The sequence below is a fragment of the Pongo pygmaeus genome, chromosome 5 (assembly GCF_028885625.2).
Source record: "Pongo pygmaeus isolate AG05252 chromosome 5, NHGRI_mPonPyg2-v2.0_pri, whole genome shotgun sequence".
Classification (NCBI taxonomy): Eukaryota; Metazoa; Chordata; class Mammalia; order Primates; family Hominidae; genus Pongo; species Pongo pygmaeus.
The window spans coordinates 95,125,044-95,144,029 of record NC_072378.2 but is presented as its reverse complement, the minus strand read 5'-3'; the positions used below and the strand labels follow the sequence as shown (position 1 = coordinate 95,144,029).

General features: G+C 34.6%; 1 long non-coding RNA gene across 2 annotated transcripts in view; it reads left to right on the top strand.

The window, feature by feature from the left end:
• LOC134739741 (uncharacterized) overlaps window positions 1-18,986 on the top strand; it is an 86,054-nt gene that overhangs the window by 26,470 nt on the left and 40,598 nt on the right. For both annotated transcript variants that reach the window (XR_010126749.1, XR_010126750.1), the window contains exon 3: window positions 8,063-8,185. This is a non-coding gene — a long non-coding RNA (uncharacterized LOC134739741). The remainder of the gene's footprint in view (window positions 1-8,062; window positions 8,186-18,986) is intronic.

Genomic DNA, 18,986 nt, shown 5'->3' with positions numbered 1-18,986 from the left:
ATTTATGTGGTTTGCAGTCTACTTCCTCTTTAGTTGATACAGTGAAGTTTTTGCTAGACTTCTTCTGACTTAATGCCCATTTTGCATAGATTGAATTATGATATTAACATATTTTAACATGTTTGGCACTGGAAAGTTGTCATTAATGATGGAAAAAAAAGATTCAAAATATAAACATAAGAAACTAGTCTGTGGAATACTCTTCCACTATCAGATCAGTAAAATTGTGAGCTAAGGATTCAGTTCTCCTCTATAACTTACTAAAATGGAAGATTTTTCTTATTTAGAATACATGTCATACCATAGAATATACAAGTATTATTGAATTATACATTTTTCCCTTTTAACTGGGAATTACATGAAACAGAATTTATTAGAATTCTTCTATTTGTAGGGCACAGGCCAGTAGCAGAAGTAAAAACAAGTTATTAGCAATAATAAAAACTAAAGTTGAATTTAACTTTACTAGATAAAAGGCTGAAGTATTTTTTTTAATTCTGCTATAGGCATTGAATCTATAAAACTACAAGAAGTGGTGATCAAGGGCTATGCATTTTGAAAAGGAGAGAAAATGGGCCAGGCATGGTGGCTCACGCCTGTAATCCCAGCACTTTAGGGAGCTGAGGCAGCAGTATCACTTGAGCCCAGGAGTTTGACACAAACCTGGGACACATAGAGAGACCCTGTCTCTACAAAATTTTTTCAAAATTAACCAGGCATAACAGTGTATGTGTATAGTCCCAGCTGCTCAAGAGACTCAGGTGGGAGGATTGCTTGCACCCAAGGTGTTGAGACTGCAGAGAGATATGATTGTACCACCAAACTCAGCCTGGGAAACAGTGACCCTATATAAAAGCCAACAATAAAAAAAAAAAAGAAAGTAGGGAAAATGTACTGTAGAAATGAACTTCTTGTAGTTCATTAAAGTTATATTATTTTTCTAAATTCTGTTATGTTTATAGTACCTTTAGTCTGCTTTAAAATTTTTTTATTATTTTATTTTCAATAAATATTTAGTTGTACATATTCACAGTTTGTATTGTTTTTTAAAAGAGATTCCCCCACATTTTATAGGCCTTTGAGCCCCAAAGAACCTTACTCCACCTGAACAAAGGAATGAAATGCATAGGTAGACTACATAGGCCAATCGGGATTCTTTGGAAACAAAAATAAGATATATTACTGAACATGATTTGGGTTATTCTGGAATGGGAGGAAATAGAGGCTGGGTGACCTAATAGGAGTTTTCAAGTCAGGATAAATGAAATAAAATAGATTCAAATGAGTTAATTTACAGTTTTAAAAATACCAGTAAAGTATAAAGAAGAGGAGAATCTTCCACGTGTGTGCAAGAGCAAAGAAGATTCTACATGTTTTATGGCCATATTCCTTCTTCTTTTTTCCTCCAGACAAAAATATACATTAATGAGAAATGTATAATACATAAGTCTGAGTTTATAAAATAACTAAATAAAGGGAAGTGTTAAGTCAATAATATAAACATTCTGATTTTAAAAAGAATGCATATCAAGATAATTGATAGAGATATCTGTTTTGTATATAAATCTTGTCTCAACAGAAAACATATGGATCACTGCAAATAGAATAATTCTTGATGTGTTTAGTGACATAGACAAAAGGGAGACTATAAAGGCTACTAAAATAACCTGGAGTCAACAGCAGCTGACCTGGTACCACCCTTAGACTTAAAGGAGCAAGAGATAGCATGGTTATTGGAACCCAGAGGAATAGAATGGGATTTGGGTGACACTTATTGAAAGGATTAGCTAGTTTGACCTCATTTTGAAAGGGAAGGAAGAAGCCAGGTAATATTCTGACCTTACTCTCTGCTCTTCCTCTTTATTTCTTCCTCCAAACTGCTATGTTTCTCCACTGATCGGACTCAACTGGAAGCTAGATGAGTGAGAAACCATGACTGTGTGATTCATACAGATGAACCTCCTGGGTTAGAAAGAAGGACAGATAATAGATATGGAGGAGCAAAATAGGACTAGATACTAATGAATGAATGATACCCAAACAATTTCAATTTAACTATGTGAGTGAAACAGATTATTTGTGGTAAATAAAAGGTTAAATTTATTGTGTACTTCAGTTGATTGGCTATCTAATGACATGGAAAATGGATGGTCACATATATTCAGCTGTTCATAAGACAGTTATTTTTCTGAGTTGGGTCACCTGCTTCCAAGAAATATGTATCATCATTCAGATTTCTCTCATATTCATTATTTCTGATGTTATTCCTTTTTCCCATTAACACTTTCAATATTATACATAATTATAGTTGAAGAATCTACACAGTTCATTTCACAATTGCATTCATATCAAAAAAGAAGATACAAGAAAATTCTTTTTGAAGAGAAAAAGAATAGTTCCGTTACTTCTTTAGCTCAGTTCCTTAAAGAGATAATAAAAGGAGTACACTATAATTTAAATTTACAGAGTGATTATAAGGAATTTTTAATACAATTATTACATTCACTTGTGCTGTTAGAACACATTTTAAGAAAAATATTTAATCTGCTTATTTGATTCTTCCCAAATGAAAAGCTCAATCTAGATCCTAAAGCGAGATTTCACATTTCCCCCGGTAAGAGAAATTTACAGTGAGCTTCAGTTCATTTTATCCAAAAATAATTAAGGAATTATAGATTATAAGACAAATGAGATAAATGAGATTCAGTCTAAAGAGTTTCATGTATATGTTAACTGTGTGTGTGTGTGTATGTGTGTGTGATATATATCTACCACATATGTGGTAGATATATGTGATATCACAAATACTACATATGGGATATCTATACATACATATGTGTATGTATGTGTATGTGTATATATATATATAACTACACATCTAAGGTGGTGTAAGCACACATTTAAAAAATACAATGGACTGCTTTCTGTGTTCCTTCGTGAGCACCCATTGGAAGAAAGCTTTTTCAGAAGAAAAAGAAAAAAACCTCTGCCAATATGTTTATTAATTATCACTGGATTGCTTTTACAAACAGTTGTTTTCCTCCATCATTTCAGAAGGATTAAATTGTTTTAAGGATATTTTCATCTTCAGGCTTGAAAAAGCTGTATAGCAAACAAAATCAGCCCTTTTGGTCCTACTTAAATAACTTCCCTCACTTTGTGCCACAGCTGAGTCTGGGATTATGTGGCTTCTTGTTTTGGGGATTTCCAGCATTTTTGCCATTATTTAAATGAATGAGGCACTGCTTGTTGACTTCTACCTTTATTCTTACTCCCTTTTCCCTTCTTTCTCTACTTTTATTTTAAACAAATATTTATTGAGCACTGACCCAGGAATGGCTCTGCTGATATGATTGTGACATTATGTAGAAGATCTCTTACTTCAAAGCATTTTTATGTAGTGAGGATATGGACAGGTAGAGAGGCAGGATAATGAAACGTGGCAAATACTGTGGTACAGGAAGTTCAGGGTGCTGGCTGCACACATAGCATGCTCCTAACCTAGATTTGGCTTCCTGGAAGAAGTGATATCCAAGTTGAGATTTCAGTGATCAATAATAAGTAAGAATAAGTAAGAATCATCCAAAAAGAAACAGCTGACAGGTCAGGGAGGGAATTCCAGGCAGGGAGATCCATATGAACACTAGTGGAGGGGCAGGAAAAGAGAGAGAACTTGAACTAGTTGAATGAGATTTTTAATCTCCTCATTTCATTTTGCAGTGTCAAAGAACTCATATGATGCTTCTATTTCCTGGAAACAGGTTGTGCCACATCTCTTGAAGTGTGTTTCAGGTCTTTAAAGCATGTTTTTTTTTTTCTGTCTAAAGAGTATCCCTTCACAAGCTTTCAGTCTGTAGTAAGCCAATTCTATATGTTTGGGGTGACTGATCATGGTTTGCCATTTTATAATTCCTAACACTGTTCCAAAATCCAGGGCAAAAGCATTGATTACTAAGTTAGTTATCATCTGAATATTGATGAAACCATCACTCTATATTTTTGCTTCAAGTAGTGATGGGATGACATCTTCAAGTTTCAGCATCTCTTTTAGGTTTGGTGTCTCTAGCACGTGGTTTTCCTCCTAAGTAGATTCATATGAGCACTAACTCACATGGGATATCATAAAGCAGTTGAATTTAAGAGAAAACTGTTTCCCAAAGAAAATACATGTTCAGATGGTATGTACTGTCCTTCAGCTATGTGGTTACTATGTAGATAATCTATCGAATTTTAGATAGCAGAAAATGTGTATATAACACACAGAGACCTATTTTTACAGTGATAACTGCGGTGTTGTCTTTGACATATTCCACTGCATATGTTAACAATGTTTTCCTAAAAGTGAATTTGCCACATCAATTAGGTATTTTTACCATTCTTTAAAATTCTAACATCTATTATTAACAATTATTTAGCACTTTCATTATGTCAGGCATTGCATCATCTAATTTAATTGTCAAAACCTTATGAAGTTATAATTATTATTCTATATTTGAGGAAACTCAGACCCAGGAGGTTAAGTACTTTGCCTGAAATCACAAACCTAGGCTGTAAATGCAAGCGGTTTGTCTCCAGAATCTGTACTTTTAACCAAGGACTCCCTGTATTACCTCTCAGAGAGGAAATAGGCAAAGTAAGTGATTCTGATGACAATCAAAATTGCAATCATGATACACATGAAAAAAATTTTACATTATGATGACTGAGACTTGCTTATATGAAATTAAGCTTAATGAACAATTAAAACACTAATTTGCCTTTCCTGTGTGTATCAATGTCATTAAATTGGAAACTTTCTTGTATTTTTGTATTTTTTTGTTACACTCAGCATTTATTCCTCTTCAAAGATGTTAAGTATTTTATTTTTCTCTATTAATACAGCTATGGGCATAGGTGACTCCACCTTTGAAGTACTCAGGAAGCTTGAGTGGCATCTAAATATAACCATCTGGTAAATGATTTTCTGGAATCCATTTATAGAATCAATTTAGAGCTGTGCACACTATAATTTTGAAGTGTTTTCATTCCAGGAAAATGATAATTTTATTTTGGATAGTTATGCATAAAATACTTCATGATTGTACGGTTCCATTAGTAAATGTGCTGCTTCCATCTTGCCAACATTAATAACAAATAAGGATGCCTATCATATTGGCTTTCTTATTACTCAATATTTATTATGATTATTGCTATTGATTTTGTTAATGCAGAAGCATTCTGCTTTTATATAATTTTTGAAATGCATTCTGAAAAATTGTTTAAAATATAAATAGGTAAAATTTACAAACACTTTTGAGTATTCCATTTTTTAGAGCAATATACATTTACTGAGAGGACTTTATTTGTGGATAATGCATTTGATGTGTTGTATATAATTAGAGCAAGGAAAATTAGTTCAAGCAAAAGTAGAAGCTTGACTTTATTATTCTCACATCTCATTTTTCATGGCTTTCAGAATGCCCCATCTGAAGCCAATCATTCATCTCATGCTAATTTTGGGATTCCAGCACTGTACCTATAAGGTTTAATCTCCTCTCTTGCTTGAGCAAGTTTCTTCTCGCTGCTCCAATTAAAGCTTAGTTCTTCTCTGTCCTTTTATCAATTAATTTTCATAGTAGAAAATTTTCAAATAATACAAATTGCTAATGGTTTAATGAATTATGTGTCCTTACACATTGTATGAAAACTCTTCATTTTGAGGCCCAGCACGGTGGCTCACTCCTGTAATCTCAGCACTTTGGGAGGCTGAGGTGGGCAGATCACGAGCTCAGGAGATCGAGACCATCCTGCCTAACACAGTGAAACCCCGTCTCTACTAAAAATACAAAAAAAAAAAAATTAGCCGGGCATGGTGGTGGGTGCTTGTAGTCCCAGCTACTCGGGAGGCTGAGGAAGGAGAACGGCGTGAACCCGGGAGGCGGAGCTTGCGTGAGCCCAGATTGCGCCACTGCACTCCAGCCTGGGTGACAGAGCGAGACTCCGTCTCAAAAAAAAAAAAAAAAAAAACAAGAAAACTCTTCATTTTGATTTGATACAGGGCTGTTGGAAAGGGTAATACTTTAATCTTAAAAGACAAATATTTAAATGTGCTATATTGGCTCACATAAGAAGTATAGGCATATAAGTTTTGACTCTAGGTGTTTTTACAGAATTATTTTTATATAGATATTTATTTATGGTTATATGATTATCCCTGAAGGAGGATATCATATAATCAAGAGCTTTGAGAAACATGTCAAACAGGGTTGGAACAAGGTTAAGGTTAGTGAGAAACTTGGCTGGGGCACTATATATATATATATATATATACACACACACATATGTATATATATGTATATATACACACACACATATGCATATATATTATATATACACATATATACGTATGTGTATATGTATATATGTATATATGTGTATATATGCATATATGTGTGTATATATGCATATATGTGTGTATATGTGTATATACATATATGTATACATGCATATATATGTATGTGTGTGTATATATGCATAATATGCATGTGTGTGCATATATGCATAATATGCATATGTGTGTGCATATATGCATAATATGCATATGTGTGTGCATATATGCATAATATGCATATGTGTGTGCATATATGCATAATATGCATATATGTGCCCATATGTGTGTATATGCGCATATATGTGCCTATATGTGTGTATATGCGCATATATGCATATATGTGTGTATGTGCATATATGCATATATGTGTGTATATATGCATATTTTGCCCAGCATGGGTGTATTTTATTTTGTTTTTTAATTTTAAATTTTTGTGGGTACATAGTAGGCATATATATTTATGGGTTACATGAGACATTTTGATACAGGCATACAATGCATAGTAATCACATCAGGGTAAATCATATCAGATTGTTTGTAAAACAATCTGATATGGTTTGCCTGTGTCCCCACCCAAAATCTCATTTTGAATTGTAGTCCCCATAATCCCCAAGTGTCATGGGAGGGACCAGGCAGAGATAATTGAATCATGGGGATGGTTTACCTAATCCTGTTCTTGTGATAGTGAGTTAGTTCTCAAAAGATCTGATGGTTTTATAAGGGGCTTCCTCCTTCGCTGGGCACTCATTCTCCTTCCTGCCACCCTGTGAAGAAGGATTTGTTTGCTTCCCTTTCTGCCATGATTGTAAGTTTCCTTAGGCCTCACCAGACAGGATGAACTGAGACAATTAAATCTCTTTCCTTTATAAATTACCCAGTCTCAGGTGTGTCTTTATTTGCAGCATGAGAATAGACTAATACACAATCCAATTATATTCTTTCAGTTATTTTAAAAGGTAGAATAAATTCTTGTTGACTGTTGTCACTGTGTTGTGCCATCACATCTTAGATCTTATTCATTATGTCTAACTGTATCTTTGTACCCATTAAAGTATCCCCACTTCTCAACCCCACCACCCTTTTCAGCCTCTGGTAACCATCATTCTATTCTCTCTCCCTGTGAGTTCACTTGTTTTAATTTTTAGTTCCCACAAATAAGTGAGAACATGTGATGTTTGTCTTTCTGTGCCTGGCTTATTTCACTTAACCTAGTGACCTCCAGTTCAATACATATTGTTCAAATAACATAATTTCATTCTTTTTTGGTAGCTGAATACTACCCCATTGTGCCTATGTAGCACATTTCCTTTATCCGTTCCTCTATTAGTAGACACATAGGTTGCTTCCAAATCTTGGCTATTGTGAACAGTGCTGCAATAAACGTGGGAGTGCAGATACCTCTTTGATATACTGATTTCCTTTCTTTTGGGAAAAGAAGGAAATAAAAATAGAGCTACCATGTGATGCAGCAATCCTATGGTAGGTCTATTTTCAGTTTTTATGAGGAACCTCCAAACTGTTCTCCAAGCGGCTGTACTACTTTACATTCTTACCAACAGTGTATGAGGGTTCCCTTTTTCCCACATCCTCATCAGCATTTGTTATTGCCTGTGTTTTGGACAAAAGCCATTTCAACTAGGGTGAGATGATATCTCATTGTAGTGATTTTTATTTATTTATTTATTTTTTAAGATAGACTCTCCCTCTGTTGCCCAGGCTGGAGTGCAGCAGCGTGGTCCCGGCTCACTGCAGTATTAACCTTCCCTGGCTCAAGTGATTCTCCTGCTTCAGGTTCCCGAGTAGCTAGGACTACAGGTATGTACAGGCTAATTTTTGTATATTTGTAGAGACAGGATTTCATCATGTTGCCCAGGTTGTCTTGAACTCTCGGCTTCCCAAAGCGCTGGGATTACAGACGAGAGCCATAGCACCCAGCCTTCAAAGTAGTTTTGATTTGAATTTCTCTGATGATCAATGATGTTGAGTACCTTTTCATATACTTGTTTTGTACTTGTATGTCTTCTTTCGGGAAATGTCTATACAGATATTTTGCCCGTTTTTAAATCAGATTACTAGATTTTTTCCTACAGAGTCGTTTGAGCTTTTAATATATTCTTAATCCATTGTAAGACAGTTAGCAAATATTTTCTCTCATTCCATGGACTGTTGTTTCACTTTGTTGATTTTTTTTTTCCCTTAGCTGTGCAGAAACTTTTAAACTTGATCTGATCCCATTTGTCCATTTCTGCTTTAGCTGCTTGTGCTTTTTGGGTATTCCTCAAGAAATCTTTGCCAGTTCAATGTCCTGGAGAGTTTCTCCAAAGTTTTCCTTTAGCAGTTTTATAGTTTGAGGTCTTATATTTAAGACTTTAATCTATTATGTTTGATTTTTGTATATGGTGAGAGATAGGAATCTAGTTTCATTCTTCTGCATATGAATATTTAGTTTTCCAAGCACCATTTATTGAAGAGACTATCCTTTCCCTCAGTGTATGTTCTTGTAATCTTTGTCAAAAATGAGTTCACCGTAGAAATATGGATTTGTTTCTGAGTTCTCTATTCTGTTCAATTGGCCTATGTATCTGTTTTTATGACAATACTATGATGTTTTGATTACTATAGCTCTTGTAGTATAATTTGTAGTCAGGTGATGTGATCATTAGTTTTTTTCTTTAGTTCAGGATAGCTCTGGCTGTTTTGGATCTTTTGTGGCTCCATATACATTTTAGGATTATGTGTTATATTTCTATGAATGCCACTGTTATTTTGATAGGCTACATTGAATCTGTAGATTGCTTTGGGTAGTATGGACATTTTAACAATATTGATGCATCCAACCCATAGAAATGAAATATCTTTCCAATTTTCTGTGTCCTCTTCAATTTCTTTCAATGTTTTATAATTTTCGTTGTACAGATCTTTCACTTCTTTTATTAATTCCTAGATATTTTATGTTATTTGTAGCTATCGTAAATGAAATTACTTTTTAAATTGCTTTTTCAGATTGTTCACTGTTGGCACACAGGAATGCTACTGACTTTGTACATTTACTTTGTAACCTGCAACTTTACTGAAATTGTTTGTCATTCTAATTGTTTTTTTCTGGAGTCATTAGGTTTTTCCAAATATAAGATCATGTCATCTATAAACAATGATAATTTGACTTCTTCCTTTCACATTTGGATGCCCTTCATTTCTTTCTCTTGTCTGATTGTTCTTAGCTAGGACTCCCAAATTTTAAGGGTATAGCAAAATACACAGTGATCAATATAAAATATATTTCAATGAAATTTTAAAGAAATCAATATTAATGCAAGGACATCCATGATGAACCACATATCAAACATTTAAATAAAGAGCATTATTACTGAATTTTTATTTTGCTTCAATCTCCACATGGCACTGATGTCAAGCACTGACTAGAGAGACTTACTATCCCCAACGTGTAAATACTTAAGTACTAATTATTAATTAGAAACCAAAAACAGAATACTCAAAATGAGTTAATTTTTTTCCATGAACTATTGTGCAATTAAAAATAGCATGTATAAGTCTAGAGATGTAATCTACAGCATAAATGACTATATTTAATATTAAATTGTATGGTAGAAGTTTGCTATGAGAGTAGATGCTTGATGCGTTCACCAAAATAATAAATGGTAAGTATGTAAGGACATAGATATGTTAGTTTGACTGTAGTAATGATTTTATTGTGTACATGTGTATATATCAAAGCACCATGGTATATACCATATATACTGTTTTGTTACAAATAAATAAGTTAATTAAAAACAAGCACATAAAATGAAAACACAGCAGTGTTTTTCCGGTCAAAATGGCAGATTAAGTAGAATCGTTCACCTCCTAGGGCTATGTTACCACATTGGTGGAGCAGACCAATACAACAGGGCATTGTAGGAGGGTTACCAGAAGACAGTAATTATCTGGAAGGAGAAGACTGATGGAAATGTGTAATGAATATTAAAATAAGGTAGGAGAAGCAGATGTGAGGGTGTTGTAGGGGATCCTGGCAACCAGAAATTGGATTCAGAGTAAGCCACACGAGGAAAAGGGCAAATCTAGATCAAGGAACCTCTATCCCCATATAGATGTGGAGTAAAAGGTAACCAAGCATTTATTCCAAGGTCTAAAACCCCAGGGAACTTTAAAAACCTCTGGCATTTTGAGGGGCTCAAAGCTTGATGGACTCATTTGCTCATCAATGAGAAGCTGTATTTCAGTTCTCCTTACGAAGATACATCTTCCAATAGTTAAGGGTCCAGATTCTGAAGCCAGAGTGCCTGGAGTTTAATGGGGCTTATAAAAGGAATAATACATATACAATTCTAAAAATATTCTCAATGATAAGTGTGCAATATAATCAATTCCTGTTATTTTTATACATATCCATTCAGAAATTAATTATTATTAAGTGAGAAATAACCCTAATAGCATACCCATAGAGGAAGTACACTACTTCCTTTAGAAAGTACCTTTCTAAAACAGCTCGAACAAACTTTTTCTGTAAAGGGTCACATGGTAAATATTTTTGTCTTTGTGGACCATAAGGTCTCTCTTGCAGTTATTCAACTCTGTCTACACTATATCATAGGCAATACAAAAATGAATGGATGTGCTTTTATACAAATAAGTCTTTATTACAAAAACAGAGAATGGGCTAGATTCAGCTCTTGGACTGTAATTTGATCCTGCTGTTGTATAATGAATAAGTTAAATTTTTAAGTATAAGAACAACAATAAGATAATCACTAGACACAGGAGGCATAGAAGACCTTGTAAGGAACCTTCCCAGATACTCCTCCTCCAATGAAGGGTTTGTGACCCCAGCAGCAGGGAGGGTCATTGGAAGATAAATTTCAGCTGTCAACCTCTTCTGCCACTGCCATAGCTGCAGAGAGTGTCCTGCTAAGTTTGTCTTCAAATGGTTTGTCTGTATCCAATGAAATCATAGTTTTTCCTCCGTTATTCTCTTAACATGTGAATTACACTGATTTTAAAAGTTAATTGGCCTTGAATATCTAAAGTAAATCCTGTTTTGTTGTTGTATATTATTTTTGGTATATTCTACTGATCTAGTTGCTAATTTTTTAAATTTAGAGCTTTCATATTTATGTCCAGGAGAAGAATATATTAATTCTGTTTCAACTCATTTCCTGTTAGGATGTTGTACTGTTTAGAATTTGATCTTGGATGTCTGTTCTGCTTAATGTCTATTCTGCTTTGATGTCTATTCTGTTATGAATATTTTAAAAAATATTTGATCAATTCTTATCTCTGTATGTGTGGTGATTTTTGTTTTAATCTCATTGTTTGTGGAAACTTTTAGGAAAAAAATTGAAGCATTGGATAATAGAATCTACTTCCATAAATTTCAAGGAAGCAGTTAGAGTACTGCCAGATTACTGTTAATCTAACTATGAACTGAACTTCTTTAAAATGGGGTTTGGTTCTTCTGAGAACTGATCTAATTTTGTTTTATTTTTACTCCTAATGTAGAGCCCTTTTAAAGCTTGGTCTGTTCACTACAATCCCTCCTTATGGTTGGGCTTTAATTTTTAATTTCTGCTCTATTGTTCCCATAAGTTACAACTTTAAGTTACAACTGCTCTATTCCCATCAGTTACAACTTTAGAATTATGAATTCCTTGCAGAGAAAAGCTAGTGCCAAATATCGTGCTCACTTCTATGGACTTAATTTCCCTTTGAGATTTTGGCCCCTCAAGTCTTCACAATATTGGTAGCTTCACAATAAAATAGCTTTTTTGTGTTTTTTTGTCTTTGTTTTCATTTTCGTTTTGAGACATGGTCCTGCTCTGTCACCCAGGCTGGAGTGCAGTGGTGCCATCTCAGTTCACTGCAAACTCCGTCTCCTAGGCTCAAGTGATCCTCCTGCATCAGCCTCACAAGTAGCTGGGATTACAGGTGCACACCACTTTGCCTGGCTAATTTTTGTGGTTTTGTAGCAACAGGGTCTTGCCATGTTTCCCAGGCTGGTCTCGAACTCCTGAGCTCCAGCAAACCACCAGCCTTGGCCTTCCAAAGTGCTGGTATTATTTTCTGTGGTCAGTGCAAGGTAAGGATCCAAATTTATTTTCTTCTGAAATAAAAACTAATAATCTCAGTACCACACTATGCTAGTCTACCATTTCTATGCTCTTCTACAATTCTATCTCTATTCTGTATGAAACTAACATGTAAATAATTCTGGGTTCACAAATTACTCTTTATTCTCTTGCTCATTTTTCTGTCTTTGGGCCAATACAACATTCTCTTAATTTTATAGGTAAGGTGGAATATTTGTAGCATGCTTGTATCATTATGAGAAACATTAAATAGAAAGGAATATTTGATGATTTAGAAGAACAGGAGAGTATTCCAAGATTAATGCCTTTAAATAGGAGACAAGACAGGGAATCCAGTGCCAATTTTAACAGAATGAAAGGCTAAGTATGTGGGTATAGATACAGATTGCTTGATTTTCTGGTGCATATATGGAAGGTTCTATTTTCTCAGTCAAAAGGAAGATAGTCAGATGTGAGGATGGGCAATGAGGTATGAATATTTGAGAAAACAGAAGGAGATAGAAAATTGTGGTGTGGAAAATGGGGTTGTATGGGATTATGACAATGTAATAGGCATCTCGATCTCTCAAGGCTCAATTAAAATGAGTGCCATAACTTTGGAGACAGATTAGTCAGCGTAGCTTTTCTCTAGCCACTGTCAGATGCTCAGCTGTAGCATAGTGCAGATAGAGAATTAATCAGGGATATGGTGGTAACAAAGATGATACAAACGAAAGTCATCAGATAGGAATAAGGATGAGAAGTGTTCTGAGAAATGGGTTTCTTGGGATAAAAAGAGATGTTACAAAATAGCCTAATTTAAAAGGTAGGTAAATATGAGAATATGATAAACACAAGCTATCCTTTGCCCACAGACACACAGCACATACACAAGGTAATTAGAAATTCCAAGAAAAACCAAATCCAACACAAAACCAAAAAGCAAAAGACCTAGCTAAGAGAACCATGTTATAAATACGGAGCAAATTAAGGTGTTTGATCGTTTTGAACAATTGATGGAATTATACAAATGAGGGTGTTAGTAATCTTGATACTAGGCATATGGCCCTTAGAATATCCCAATATTGTGATATGGGAATATCAACACATCATCTGACTTTTTAGTAAACCATAGCTATATGCTTTTAGCTATATACTGTTATTAATCATTGTTCAATTTTAAGAATCAAGAGGGAAAGTAGAAGACTTCATTGCGATTTTCTATTTGAATATATATATAATATCTTAATATGAAATTATTGAATGAAGTTTCAAGGTGGAAGGGAAGAAGAAAGGGCTAAGTGTTCTGAGAGAAGAGTCTTTCTCAATAAATATAAATGTATTATTTAGTGTTTAAAAGGTAATGAATAGTGTAAATAGATGTTATCTAGTGGGTGTGTTAGAGCTGGCCTATACTGGATCAGAAGAAATGATTGCTAAATTTTTAGAGATTTTTCTAGCCAATCATCTGGTACTTTGAAATTGGCTATAATGGGAGTATTCACACTGCAGAAATTGGCAAATGCTGCAAATGAGGGCCTTTTTCTTCATCACTGAGCTTATTGTTAAACATTTACTAGCACTTTACTGATTATAGACATGGAACAATTTTAGATGTGGAAACAAGTGAATTAGATTTTTTAAGTCAGCTAAATCTCCCATTTTCAATTCTTATAAAGGAATAATTAGATTTTGCTTAAAATTGGTAAATCAAGAAATACAACCTTAAGCCATTTGTCAACAGCAAAAAAAAAAAAAAAAGACAAATATTTAAAAGAAGCTGATTCAAGAAATTATAATTGAGGTTAGAAAGATTGGGGTGGAAGATTATTTTTCCATAAAATTTTTTTCTATTCTATATGACAGTGTGGATGCTTTGATATTAGCAGGCCAAAACACATGCAGCAAGGAAATTATAACCTTTCTGAAGATATGCTTCTTTAGAGGGACAACTAGATTTTAATGCTGCAGCTGAAATTTAGTTTCAAAGAATATAAGATGTTTACTTCACAAATTACATGACCTCTTTCTCTTATTTTTGTTTTTATCATTAGAAAACTGTGGAATCTGTTTCTTACTGGCACTTTCCAGGAAAAAAAAAAAAAAACATTTGCATAGGTTTCTCATTTTCTGGTTGGTTTCTCATGTAAGTTTCAGTGTGAATTTGAGAACACAGCAGAGATTTAAAGATAAATTATTGGTGGGGAAACAAAGAATTTGGTTTAGCTATGAGTCATCTTGTATCCAAATTATATGAAAAGGGGAAAATATATTTTGGGGGGATATGTTTCACACATACAAAAAACTTGTATTGTGCAATCGATTTTGCTTATGAATGTGACTTAGAAGAAATGTCAGTACCTGAAAAAGAAATAATTGTGGTGAATAATTTTTTGGTGTGAGGGGACAGGGTCTGACTCTTGCCTGGGCTAGAGCTCAGTGACACAGTCACAGTTCATTGCAGCCTTGGCCACCATGCCTGGCTAATTTTTTTGTAGAGATGGAGTTTTACCATGTTTGCTAGGCTGGTCTCAAATTCCTGGACTCAAGCCATCTTCCCGCCTCAGCATCCCAAAGCACTGGGATTATGGGTGTGAGCTACCACACCCAGCCCGGGAATATTTTTAAGTTGACTTAAAACTTTACCTTTTGGTGAGAGAAAGCATTTATATTTAAATATACATTGTTAAAATTTTGAAACTTACCTATTTCCCTAAAAAGAAATAAAAGTATCTTAACTTATTTTTCAAATTCATGTCACAAGAAAATAATTTAGTAAACAGAAATTTGTCATATTCACTGGAAAAATTAGGTCTTATATTTAGTTGTCAAAATAAATAAGTGGAAACTCTAAAGCAAGGTTAAATTTTACCTTTCCTTTGTGTACAATAACATAGCTAATATTTATAGAACAGGACTATGGCGGAGGCATTATCTATCAATTTTTAGAGTTTAAAATACAACTGTATAACTGAATAAGAGAATATTTAAGAGAGGAAGCTTCTTAGTCATAATTTAATTGCTTTCCTCCAATTTAGATGTAATACAATGAAAATAAACATACACCTGCAATGTGTGATAAGTTTTATGTTGTGGTACTATTGAAGCAGAGGAATAGCTAACACAGGCTGAAGTGGTTTAGTAAAAAAAAACAAAACAAAACAAAAGAAAACCAACTTTAAAATATGCTGGCTCTTGCAGTCATCCAAGTAAATAAAGAAAGAAATACATTCTGAATAGAAGAAATAGTACACTGATATTTATTGAGGTAAAAAGGTCTGTACCACATATGTAGCTAATAACAGAATCTGAAAGTCAACTGGCTTTAATCATGAGTCCATATTTTATGTCACCTAACAGAAAGTAAAAAAAATATATAGTGGCCTACCAGTTGTAGATTGGTCTCTGGCTCTGTTTCTTGACTCTTTACATAGCTCTGGTTTCTTTCTTGAACCAAAAAAATGGCTACCAATAGCAGGTGGACAATGAGTTTATATGTTGAAATCTAATGAAAAAGAAAGGATACCTCTCACACAATATTGGAATGTAAATCTGTATTAGGTCATTCTTTCAATGAATACAAAGAAATAGCTGAAATAACAATTTATAAAGAAAAGAGGTTTAATTGGCTCATGGTTTTGAAGGTACAGATGTCATAGCAGCATCTGTTTCTGGGGAGGCCTCAGGAAGCTTCCATTCATGACAGAAGGCAGAGGAGGAGCAGGCACATCACTTGGCAAGAATGAGAGCAAGAGAGAGAGGTGGGGGGAGACGGCACACACTTTTAAATGACAAGATATCATGAGAACTCAACTATCACAAAGACGGCACCAAGACATGAGGGATCTGCTTCCATGATCCAAACACCTGCCACTAGGTCCCAACTCCAGCAGTACGGTTTACAATTCAACATGAGATTTGGGCAGGGACAAATATCTAAACTTTATCAAAATTCTTGAGGCTGATTGGGTCAATTTAGGCCATGTGTTTAAATCTGAATGCAACTCAATTGCCAGACAAATGTTTGAGTTAATTGGTTCTATCTTGAGATCCATTCCCTTTGGCAAGGGGATTTGAGTTTATCATCACTGACTAAGACAAATAAGTGTCACCTTGAATCTAGCACTGGGGTTGGCTCCCATGAATCAGAAATTTAATAGAAAAGGTGCATAACTTGTTATTGCTGGTACTGTCAGTAGTTTCTACACACAGGTACTGCACTTCCTATTCCCCTTATTCTGTTTTATTTTGTTTTTACATCGCTATTTATGAAAAGTTATATATTATTTTATTTTTCTATTTATTTTCTGTCTTTCTACAATGAAATGTAAACTCAACAAAAATGGATATTTTTGAAATCTTTTCTAACTGATAAATCCCTAATTGATAGTCAATAAAATGTACTTTTAAAAAATAATTTCAAGTTTTATTTTAGATTCAGAGGGTACATGTTTAGGTTTGTTACATGAGTATATTGCATGATGTTGAGATTTGGGGTAAAATTGAGCATGTCACCCAGGAAGTGAGCATAGTACCCATCAGTTTGTTTTTCAATCCTTGCCCTCCCCCATTATCCCCCTTCTAGTAGTCCTCAGTGTCTACTGTTGCCATCTTTATGTCCATGAATAACCAATGTTTAGCTCCCACTTATAAGTGAGAATAAAGGGTATTTGGTTTTATCTTCCTGCATTAATTCACTAAAAATGATGGCAGCTAGCTACATCCATGTTGCTGCAAAGGGCATGATTTTGTTCTTTTTTATTTTATTTGTTTATTTTTTGAGACAGAGTCTCGCTCTGTCTCCCAGGCTGGAGTGCAGTGGCGCGATCTCAGCTCACTGCAAGCTCCACCTCCCAGGTTCACGCCATTCTCCTGCCTCAGCCTCCTGAGTAGCTGGGACTACAGGCACCCACCACCACCCCCAGCTAATTTTCAGTATTTTTAGTAGAGATGGGGTTTCACCGTGTTAGCCAGGATGATCTTGATCTCCTGACCTCATGATCTGCCCACCTCGGCCTCCCAAAGTGCTGGGATTACAGGTTTAAGCCATCACGCCCATCCCAATTTTGTTCTTTTTTATGGCTGTGTAGTATTTCATGGTGTATATGTACCACATTTTATTTATCCAGTCCACCACTGATGGGCACCTAGGTAAATTCCATGTCTTTGCTATTGTGAATAGTGCTATGATGAACATATGAGTGCATGTGTCTTTTTGGTATAATAATAATAACCACCTGACTGTTGTGAGATGATATCTCATTGTGCTTTTGATTTGCATTTATCTGATTAGTGATATAGAGCATTTTTCATATGCTCATTGGCCACTTGTGTGTCTTCTTTTGAGAAGAATCTATTCATATATTTAGCCCACTTTTTAATGGAGTTATTTGGTTTTGGTTGTTCATTTGCTTAAGTTCCTTATGGATTCTGGATATTAGATCTTTGTTGGATGCATAGTTTTTGAATATATTCCCCTATTCTGTAGGTTGTCTGTTTACTCTGTTGATAGTTTGTTAAGTGCAGAAGCTCTTCAGTTTAATTAGGTTCCACTCATTAATTGTTTTGTTGCAATTGCTTTTAAGGACTTGGTCATAAATTCTTTTCCAAGGCCAATGTCTAAATGGTATTTTCGAGATTTTCTTCTAGGATTCTTATAGTTTGAGGTCTCATATTTAAATATTTAATCCATCCTGGGTTAATTTTTGTATATGGTAAAAGATAAGAGTTCAATTTCATTCTTCTGTGTATGGCTAGCCAGGTATCCCAGCAACATTTATTGAATGAAGAGCCCTTTCCCCACTGCAAAAAAAGCAAATCCGGAGGCATCACATTACCCAACTTCAAAATACTTTATATGGCTACAGTAACCAAAACAGCATGGAACTGGTACAATAGCAGACACATAGACCAACAGAACAGAACAAGGAACCTAGAAATGAATCTGCACACCAGTAGCCATCTGATCTTTGACAAAATTGACAATAAATATTTCTTGAATAAAGAAAATAGTAATTGCAAGTAGGAGGGAAAAAACTAAGGTTGCTTTCACAACATATATGTCTATGTGAATTTTGTGACCGCCAAAGATTTAGAAATTTAAGATAAGAGTAAGTTTGAGACAAATATGATACAGTTAAGGTGGAACATGTTAAGAGTTACCAGCTGTCTCAGTTTCCTGGACCTGAAGGGTTTCCCAGAATGCAGGAATTTCAGTGACTAAACTGAGGTAGTTCCTGGACAACTGGGATAGTAGGTACCCCTAACATAGAGATGCCTGGGAGAAATATGCCAGAGAGTCAACAGGTTACTGAGTTGTAGAGTTTAGAAGAAAGACCTGCGCTATAGAAATATATTTGTTGATTCGTCAACATTGGGTATTATGTGATTTTATAAGGGTAGATGAGTTTTCTAAAGACTGTGTCAATGTTAAAAAAAATTATCTTTATGTTCAATGTTAAGAGTGCAGGCTTAAGGCTTGCTGTGCATTTTGCCTTTCAGGGGAGATATGAGTTCCAGAAGAATCTTCTGAA